Below are 10,986 nucleotides of genomic sequence, written 5' to 3'. Positions count from 1 at the left end.
TATGCTAAGAATCTTAGTTTTAAGCAGCATTATATTTCACAGACATTTTGATTAAGATGAACCTTAATTAAGATAAATGGTGGCTGCTTAGTCATCTGTTTGGCATGGTGAGACTTGTATCTTCAGACTAATGCTAGAAGTAATGCAAATTTTTCATTTTCTTAGTGAAAGCACAAATTAGATTTTTTCAGGATTGTTGCCCACCTGTCCTGATAAGTGTACACCTGTTAGAAAGCAGTAGTAAGCAATTTCATTTTACAGATTTTTCTCTATAATGAAGTTGTATTATCTTCCCAGTTATCCTATAAGGATGCAAGTCAGCAGTATCTGTTCTGGGAATAATATTATTTAATCAAGGTTAGGCTTAATTGCTACTGATGCAAATAGTCTTCATTTCTTAATTCATAGAAGAGTTGGGGGGTACTGTTTTTTGATTTCTTTGGGAAGATGACCTGTTCAGAAATCAAGATAAATTGTTCAGTGGAGAAAACCACAGAATGTATACATTATTTAGGTTTGACATTTCATCTAGGTTAGCAGTATTGAGCACATCAGCTTGAATAACAGTCCATAAAGATACCATTTTGTCTGTACATCCATAGGTAGGTTTGGATCTTGTGCAATGATAAACACTGGACAAATAGCCAGTTCATTAACGTAAGGTTTAAACCAAATAGCCTGTTACCTTTCTGGGAGTAATTTAAAAAAGCATGGTGTTACTGGTTTTTAAACCAAACCATTCTCAAGGTTCCACTTAAAGAAATAAAGAAAAAGATGATCTCTATGACCCAAATCTGTCATAGCAGAGGTATGCATGCATTAAATTTTTATCCAAAATGTGAGCTCTTTGAGCTTCCAGGGTCATGGAGAAAGTCCTGTCCTTTTCTGGTCTCTGGGTTGTTCACCTGAGTTCCATCTTTCCATCTGCTCAATGCTTCAGACTTTTTCAAGGATGTGTACATGAAAAATTTGACTCCAAATGAGTCATGGAAAATAAAATGCAATGTGAAGATGCCAGCTGCCTAACTTTTTTACACTTTTATGGGAATGGTGTTTAGGTTACTTGTGTATTTTGGCTGGTACCATGGACTTGTTCTTATCCATATAGATATGAGAATTTATATTGGAACACAGCAAGAGCAATGAATATCTTTTCTCCTACTACTGACTTACAATGCCATCCTTTCAAAGGGGGTTCATTTCTCCTCTTGTGGGCAACTATCTTACATTCCAAATGTATGATTAGACAAACCACTTAATGTGTATAATAAAAATTGTATACAGGTTCTTCAGGATCTCACACTCTTCCAGGTTACTTTTTAATAAATCAGTGAAAGTGATAAATAACCTGTAAAACACAGATCCAACCTAATCTTGGGCCTGATTTAGTATAATACCTTTGTTCAGAAGTAGATTATGACATCTCTTAACTTGTGTAGATATGCTTCCTTAGTCAGAAAACCAAAGCAGACTATCAGATGTGGAAAATAAGCCCTACTTCAGAAAGGCATATTTTCTATTACTATTAAGTATACAATTGCCTTTTTCCCTGTGTTAGCATAATTTGAATCGTTCAGTGAAACACACATGCAGTTTTTGCAAATCTAAAGGCTTGTTACTGTAGTCATAATATTAAATTTTGATGTTACTGTTTTCCTGATATGAGTAGTCAGTCATACAAAAAAGTTATTAGGAGTAAGGAAACAATACAGTTGTACTCTTGCTTCAGATTTGATTTAGAAATAGCATATTTCTCTTAGCTTTTGTTAATGAGTATTGAAAGGACAACGAGCTTTTTGGTTTTACATTTTATCATACATATATCTTGGCTAAGTAGGATTTTTCAAAGGATATTTTTGTACTACAGGCTGGAAGTAATTGAACAATTGTCAGTGATGATACTGAACTCTTGTAGAACACTCAGTATAGTTTTTGAAGTGGTTTAGAGAAAAAATAGTCAAACAATATTTTGTTATATAATAATGAAATATTTTCAGTCCACTTGATTGTGAAAGTATGTTATATACACTTACGGTTTAAACAAAAAGCTGAACAGAGGACAGAATTTTATGAAAATGCATATTTTATTAAATTCTACAACTGTGTATTTTATGATTTGGCTTTAGCTATATACCGTTTACTACTAATTACTGTTTTGCTAAAAGCACTTTTTGTATCCAAAGACAATGATAAGGTAAAGAAACTTGAAAAATAAGAAGCATTGTTATTTTGAAGTATTAGTAGAGAAGTAGAAACCATTTGTGAAAGTTGTACATAGAAGAAAAAAAAATCTGACCATTTAAATTTAAACTCTTTTTCTTAGGAAATACAAGCAATATTTTCCCAGGCTGCTATATTCATTTGGAATATTTGTTAAATATTTACACTCCATGATTCAGTTGCAAAATGAGATTGTACTGCAGGAGGCTCAAAAAACCAAATAGCTTTCAAGTATGTATAAATATTTATTGGCCTTAGTTTATGATAAATGACAAAGAGCATAGCTTTAGAATTTCATAGGTCTTGACATATTTTCCTCTTTTAAGTGAAAGACAGGAACACTAGCTACAGTTTTATGCAGTGTAAAACAGGTATGGGTAATAGTACACTGTCCAGTTAGTTCTTATATGATTTCTAGGCTTCCTGTTTATATCTACTTCATAAGCAGTACAATGTAATAAAAGCAGAACATTTTGTGAAGGTGTAGGGCCATGCCAGACAGAATCAAACAGATCTCAGAGGCAAGATATCCTGTACTTTAAAAAAAATATATGAAAACCTCTTTCTGCTTCTTGACCTCTAGTAAATATCTGCAATCTTCATCTTTCTTGCAGGGGCTTTCTGATCTTTAGTGCAGAGTAGCATTTGGTATTTGATTGTAGCCTTAAGCACAAGTGTCACTATTTCAGTGAGGTAAAGCTTAATCTCTTCATCTTAAAGAATCTATTTCTAGAAGAGATGTAGTTTAGGAAGAAGTTTCAAAACAGCCACATTTTCTAGTTCTATTAGGGACTTGGAAAAACACACCCAAATAAAATGGCTTCCCACCCCATTTCTCTGACCCCGGGTATCTGGGCTGTGTTATACAATTTTTGTGGATGTTCTCTCTTTTTTCTACCTAGAAATGTTGTCCTGAGGTACTTGAAAGATTTACATTTATCTGGGATTTCCGTAAACCTGGTAGCTTTAATAGACTTTATAGCACCAGCCAGGCTATGGCTTATCTGGAAGTGCTATATATTATGGCCATGTCGAGTAAAACCATGATTAATAAGGCGGATTTTTTTAAAAAGCATCAGATGAACTACCTGTGCATCTAGTTAGATTATGTATGCAAAGCTTGAACCCATTAAATCTGCTATATCCCAATAGCACTGTGTACACTGCGTCTGCAGAGCAACTACGCAGCACATGCAAAGCAGACTGTGCTTCCTTGCAGTACTGCATACTCTCTACAGACTGCGTCGCCATAATTTCCAGACAAAATTTGGTGGGAGCCAGTCTTCATAGCTCCAGAAACATTTGCATGGGGCTGGAATATATGATGCTTCAGTTACTGGTGACCCATAACTTTATGGAAAAGACAGTGAGAAAGCAGGCAGGATACCCTTTAACTCACGTGTGGGCACCCGAACAGAGCTCCAGTGTAAGGACACCTGATACAGGCAGAGACTGATTCCAGAAATTCTACTGGAACTTCCCATGTGTCAGTTAGAGAAGGATATACAGCGCATCATATCTATATCTGGATACGTAATGTATATTTTCTATATACAGTCATGCCGACTTCCTGCAGTGTGTGTTGTGGGTTTGTTTTTTTAATATAGTCTACTATCTTGCATTAGTTGAAGCATATGACTAAAAGCAAATATTAACTGAAAATGGCTTTGTACCTAAATCTTTCAACTTGGGAACATAATAATGAAAAATCACTTTATAAACTTCAAGTATTCTCATGAGATAATGAAAATTTATTGTTCTTACATATACTAAGGATTATACACTTAGTACTGAAAAAAACGGAACTGATTTATTGGCTCAGTTTTACAAAAACAAAAGAAATGTAATGTTATAAAAAGTTTTAAGGTTTGCAGCAACATCTACACACATCTTGTTTTTCAGGACTAGAGCTTGTTTTTAGTTATATTTATTTGTTTATTGTTTTAATCTCACATTTTATTAGTGCTTCTCTCCCATTCTTGGTAGTGGGAGTACATGCTGTGCAGCGGATTGGCTGGAATGTCTTACTTCAGCTAAAAAAAGAAAAAGATCTTTTTCTTCACAAGGTACAGGGCATGTTTCTGCATATGGAAATAGTGTTACAAAAAATGTTGTATTTGTCCTGGTTTCGGCAGGGACAGTTAATTTCCTTCCTAGTAGCTGGTACAATGCTGTGTTTTGGATTTAGGATGAGAACAAAGTTGATAACGCACCGATGTTTTAGTTGTTGCTAGGTAATGCTTACACTAGCCAAGGACTTTTTAGTTTTCCATGCTCTACCGACTGAGAAGGCTGGAGGTGCACAAGAAGCTGGGAGGGGGCACAGCCAAACTGGCCAAAGAAACATTCCATACCATGGGACGTCATGCTCAGTACATAAACTGGGGAAAGCTGGCCGGGGGGGCCGCTGCTCGGGGACTGGCTGGGCATCGGTCGGTGGGTGGTGAGCAATTGCATTGTGCATCACTTGCTTTGTGTATTATTATTATTATTATTATTATTATTATTATCATATTATTATTATTATTATCATCATAATTTTATTTCAAGTATTAAACTGTTTTTATCTCAACCCACAAGTTTTTCTCACTTGTGCTCTTCCAATTCTCTCCCCCATCCCACCGGGTGTGGGGGGGAGTGAGCGAGCGGCTGCGTGGTGCTTAGTTGCCAACTGAGGTTAAACCACGACAATATTAAAGATCATGACACATTCTTTTACAAGAAGGCTAAGCAAGGTGATTCTAGTTATCCTTGCTTGCCTGTGTAGTAAAGTACTAAATTAAAAAGCCAAGAGACCACACACAGATGCAAGCAAGGAGTATCAGGAGGATTCTCCTGAAAGAAGTACTTTTTATAAAATGTAAGGTTTTAAAAATATTTTTCACTACCTTGAGACTGTTGACTGAAAAAGCCCCAAAAACCTGAAAATCAAGGATTTTTCTCAAATTCCATCAACTCAAAGAGAGGATTTGAAGTTTTTTGAAAGAAAAAGGAGACTGGCAGGAAAAAAAAAAAAAAGAAAAATGTTGCCAAAGGCAAAATATTTGAGGAAAAATTTCTAGTACTTTTAGACATCCTGGGTTTTTTTAATAGCCTACTTCTTTTTATCCTTCACTCATCTAACATATGTTTGATTTTCATAGCAATCCAGTTGTTCTGAGCTCTGCAGTATTTGCAAGCTGCTTGTGTGTAAGCTTTTTCCCCACATCTCCAGCGTTTGCCGATTTACAGATCATCATTTCAGTGACACGCAGTACCTGAACTATATAACATTCAGAGTTTGCTGAAGATTTAAAAACAAGTACCCTGCAATTTGGGTAACAGAAGTACACAGGTCTAGACAAAGCCATGCCCCTAAGAAGCCGTCTTTGAGATTCGGATAAATTGCCTTTCAAGATTAAAGTCTTTTGCCAGGAATGTCTCCTCCTGTTTCCCTTCTGAAAAGGGGAGCTCACTAGCAGTCAGTTCCTTACAGTCTTTTCTGGTTCACAGTCAAGAAAAAATCTCCAGTTTTCTGTGCCCTTGGCATTTTAATCTCTCGTATGTTTGCATTGCCCACTTCTCCTGTTATGTTGGATTGCCCTGCCCTCTTCTTTTCCCCTTCTGTATAGAATTATCTTTGTTTGTTTGGGCCACTCCTTTTATCCCACCTGTGTTGGGCTAGAGCAGATAAGGATTTACAGTGTTTATCTTTGATTCCATAATGGTTGATACGTGTGTGGAACCATGTCATCCTGTATTTAACTTACTGCCTATAATTTTATAAAATACTTTAGAATATCAGAATATCTCACAGATTTTGAAGTAATTTAGTATAATACAGTTCATATACTTTCCCCCCACCACCACCTTTTCTGGGTAAAGTGCATGTGTGAAGACTGGCATTTTATTCTGCTCTTATGGCACATATTTTTTTTCATTTTCCAATGCTCATGTTGGCCAGGATGGCATGTACTATTAATGTTACTGTGATAAATTTTTATGAGGTCTACATAGCTTATGTGGTTGTTATACTTGCAATACTGTAGCATCAGTTGGTAGAGGATTAGTTACACAATAAATTAATAATAATAATAATAATAATAATAATAATAATAAAGCTATACCTTTTCATTACGTAACAAATTGACATAAACTCAAAAATTCTGTGTGGTTAAGGTGTAGAGGAAACCATCAGAAAGAACCTTATCGCTGTTGTTCACTTCCATAACACAAATGGCATTTGAGAGCAAACTCGATGAGAAATCATCTGTATCTTCATAGAATCACAGAATAATTTGGGTAGGAAAGGACCTTTAAAGGTCATCTAGTCCAACCCCCCTGCCATGGGCAGGGACATCTTCAACTAGATCAGGTTGCTCAGAGCCCCGTCCAACCTGACCTTGAATGTTTCCAGGGATGGGACATCCACCACCTCTCTGGGCAACCTGTGCCAGTGTTTCACCTCCCTCAGCGTAAAAAATTTCTTCCTTAGATCTAGTCTAAATCGACCCCCCTTTAGTTTAAAGCCATTCCCCCTTGTCCTGTCAAAACAGGCCCTGCTAAAAAGTCTGTCCCCATCTTTCTTATAGGCCCCCTTTAAGTACTGACAGGCTGCAAGAAAGTCCCTCCAAAGCCTTCTCTTCTCGAGGCTGAACAACCCCAACTCTCTCAGCCTTTCTTCATAGGAGAGGTCTTCCATCCCCCTGATCATTTTCATGGCCCTCTTCTGGACCCGCTCCAACAGGTCCGTGTCTTTCTTATGCTGAGGGCTCCAGAGCTGGACACAGGACTCCAGGTGGGGTCTCACCACAGCAGAGTAGAGGGCCAGAGTCACCTCCCTCGACCTGCTGGCCACGCTTCTTTTGATGCAGCCCAGGATACAATTGGCCTTCTGGGCTGCAAGTGCACGTTTTTGGCTCATGTCCAGCTTTTCATCCACCAGTACCCCCAAGTCCTTCTCGGCAGGGCTGCTCTCAATCCCTTCATCCCCCAGCCTGGATTGATACTGGGGGTTGCCCTGACCCAGGTGCAGGACCTTGTACTTGGCCTTGTTAAACCTCATGAGGTTCACCCAGGCCCACTTCTCAAGCTTGTCCGGGTCCCTCTGGATGGCATCCCGTCCCTCCAGCATGTTGACCGCACCACTCAGCTTGGTGTCATCTGCAAACTTGCTGAGGGTGCACTCGATCCCGCTGCCTATGTCATTGATGAAGATATTAAACAGTACCGGTCCCAATACGGACCCCTGCGGGACGTCACTCATCACCAGTCTCCATCTGGACATTGAGCCATTGACCACTACCCTCTGGATGCAACCATCTAACCAATTCCTCACCCACCGGACAGTCCACCCATCAAATCCATACCTCTCCAGTTTAGAGAGAAGGATGTTGTGGGGGACCATGTCAAAAGCCTTACAGAGGTCCAGACAGACGACATCTGTAGCCCTTCCCATGTCCACTGACGTAGTCACTCCATCATAGAAGGCCACTAGGTTAGCCAGGCAGGACTTGCCCTTGGTGAAGCCATGCTGAATGTCACAAATCACCTCCCTGTGCCTTAGCATAGCTTCCAGGAGGATCTGTTCCATGATCTTCCCAGGCACTGGCATGAGACTGACTGGCCTATAGTTCCCCGAGTCTTCCTTTTTTCCCTTTTTAAAAATGGGGGTTATATTTCCCCTTTTCCAGTCAGTGGGAACTTCACTGGACTGCCACGACTTCTCAAATAGGATGGATAGTGGCTTAGCCACTTCATCTGCCAGTTCCTTCAGGACCCACGGATGGATCTCATCTGGTCCCACGGACTGGTGCACCTTCAGGTTCCTTAGATGGTCTCAAACCTGATGTTCTCCCACAGTGGGCGGCTCTTCATTCTCCCAGTCCCCGCCTTTGGCTTCTGCAGCTTGGGCGATGAGGCTCAAGCACTTGCCAGTGAAGACCAAGGCAAAAAAGTCATTGAGTACCTCTGCCTTCTCCGTGTCCCATGTAACCAGGTCTCCTGTTTAGTTCTGGAGAGGGCCCACATTTTCCCTCATCTTCCTTTTATCCCTGACATACTTATAGAATCTTTTCTTGTTGCCCTTGATGTCCCTGGCCAGATTTAATTCTATCAGGGCTTTAGCTTTCCTAACCTGATTCCTGGCTGCTCGCACAATTTCTCTGTATTCCTCCCAGGCTGCCTGTCCTTGCTTCCACCCTCTGTAGGCTTCCTTTTTGTGTTTGAGTTTGTCCAGGAGCTCCTTGTTCATCCACGCAGGCCTCCTGGCGTTTTTGCCTGGCTTCCTCTTTGTTGGGATGCATCGCTCCTGCGCTTGGAGGAGGTGATTCTTGAATACTACCCAGCTTTCTTGGGGGCCCCTCTTCCCTCCAGGCCTTTGTCCCACGGCACTCTACCAAGCAGATCCCTGAAGAGGCCAAAGTCTGCTCTCCTGAAGGCCAGGGTAGTGAGCTTGCTGTGCACCCTCCTCGGTGCCCTAAGGATCCTGAACTCCACCATTTTTTGGTCACTGCAGCCCAGGCTGCCCTTGAGCTTCACGTTCCCCACCAGCCCCTCCTTGTTGGTGAGAACAAGGTCCAGCATAGCACCTCTCCTCGTTGGCTCCGCTACCACTTGGAGAAGGAAGTTATCATCGATACATTCCAGGAACCTCCCGCATTGCTTGTGCCCTGCCCTGTTGTCCCTCCAAGAGATGTCGGGGTGGTTGAAGTCCCCCATGAGGACCAGGGCTTGTGAGCGTGAGGCTGCTCCTGTCTGTCTATAGAGGGCCTCATCCACTCGGTCTTCCTGGTCAGGTGGCCTGTAGCAGACCCCCACTGTAACGTCACCTGTCCCTGCCCTCCCTTTAATCCTGACGCACAAGCTCTCAGTCGGCTCCTCATCCATCCCCAGGCAGAGCTCCATGCACTCCAGCTGGTCATTGACATAAAGGGTTACAGCACCTCCTTGTCTCCCCTGCCTGTCCTTCCTAAAGAGCCTGTATCCCTCCATCCCAACACTGCAGTCATAGGAGCCATCCCACCACCTCTCCGTGATGCCAATAAGGTCGTAGCCCTGCAGGCATGCGCACGTCTCTAACTCCTTTTGTTTATTCCCCATGCTACGTGCGTTTGTATAGAGGCATTGAAGCTGGGCCCCCGATCAAGCTGTCTTACTGGCTGGAGTTCCTTTGTGCTGCTCTTCAGGCGCTCTCCTGCTGACCTGTGTTACTTCTCCAGGCTCTGGGCATCTATTGCTGGCCTTGGCATCAAACTGGTAGGAGTGGGATGGATTGAGGTTCCTCTCCCCCGGCATCTCTAGTTTAAAGCCCCCTTCATAAGCTTGGCAAGCCTATGACTGAAGATGCTTTTCCCATTCTCTGACAGATGGACCCTGTCAGCCCTCAGTAGATCAGGTTTCTCAAAGTGAGTCCCATGGTCTAAGCAGCCGAACCCCTGGCTGTGGCACCAGTCCTGTAACCATTTGTTGACTCGCCAGATTCTACTGGCCCTTTCAAACCCCTTCCCTTTGACCAGCAGGATTGATGAAAAAACTACCTGCGCTCCTGAGTCTCTTACCACCACTCCCAGGGCTCTGTAGTCCTTCTTGATAGTCCTCAGACTGCTCCTGGCTGTGTCACTGGTGCCCACGTGAAACAGCAGCAGGGGATAATAGTCAGTGGACTGTACGAGGCTTGGCAGCCTCTCGGTGACATCCCTGATGCCAGCCCCCGGTAAGCAGCACATCTCTCTAGAGAGTACGTCCAGTTGGCATATGGGTGCCTCTGTACCTCTCAGAAGAGACTCGCCTACTACTATCACCCGTCGCCTTTTCTTAGTTGCGCTGGTTGTTATACGGGGGGGGAGATCAGGCTGCATTACATCTTCATGAGTGTCTATGCACAGTCAAGCGCTGGAAGATATGCCTGACTAACACTTTTGTCACCTCTTATGAGCTGAGTGGTGATCATTAAACCAAGGGCTACTTTCATTGACTTTCACAGTGTAGCAATGTTAATGAGGTTCAGTTATTGGTATAAGTAGTCATTTAATATAAAAATGCTGAAACCATGACGGACAGAATGAGAGCTGTCTGTCTGTCTGACCGGTGATGTGATTTTGTTGCTGTTGTGATGGAACTTCATGCGTTCACATCTAAAATAATAGTTTTGTACTATTTCTAGCCTTGTTCTAAATGTATTCTTGGTGTAATTTTTACTATCTGTTCCAAATTTATCTCATTGTCTCAATAAGTCTGATAGAACAGCAGCTGACATCTGTGGGTGTTTTGTCTCAACCAATCAGCTAAAATCAACTAAAAAAAAAATTATCTGTCACCGTCACAGCACAGATTTAGTAGAGGAGTTGTGGGTCACAGATTTGTTTAAATGAGTGAGGAAAGGATGGAAAGAAATAAATAAAGAATACTAGGCTTGGGGGGGGGGGGCAGAATAGATATGTTGTTTAAACCTGATAACACAATTACTTCACAGTTCTATGTGTAATTTGTGTTTAAAAATGGCAATTGTTTGTCATTCCAAGTAACCCACAATGTTTTGGAGTTTTTGCTTGGGTGGGGAGTTCAGGGCAGAAGGAGGTGACTACATCAGCTGCTTTCAGGATAGGAACAATGTTTTGGGGGTATTAATTGGACCCTTAGCCAGAAGAAAATATTAAAGGAATGACAATGAATGCACTTAAACAACAAAAAAACCTACCCCCACACCCCAAAAAAACCCAACCCCAAACTTTGTTGCTTTCTAAATCTATTAATTGGTAACATTTAGAGTTTTGATCTTGAATAGTC

This window comes from Aptenodytes patagonicus, chromosome 4, assembly GCF_965638725.1.
Source record: "Aptenodytes patagonicus chromosome 4, bAptPat1.pri.cur, whole genome shotgun sequence".
Classification (NCBI taxonomy): domain Eukaryota; kingdom Metazoa; phylum Chordata; class Aves; order Sphenisciformes; family Spheniscidae; genus Aptenodytes; species Aptenodytes patagonicus.
Note: the sequence above shows the minus strand (reverse complement) of the source record.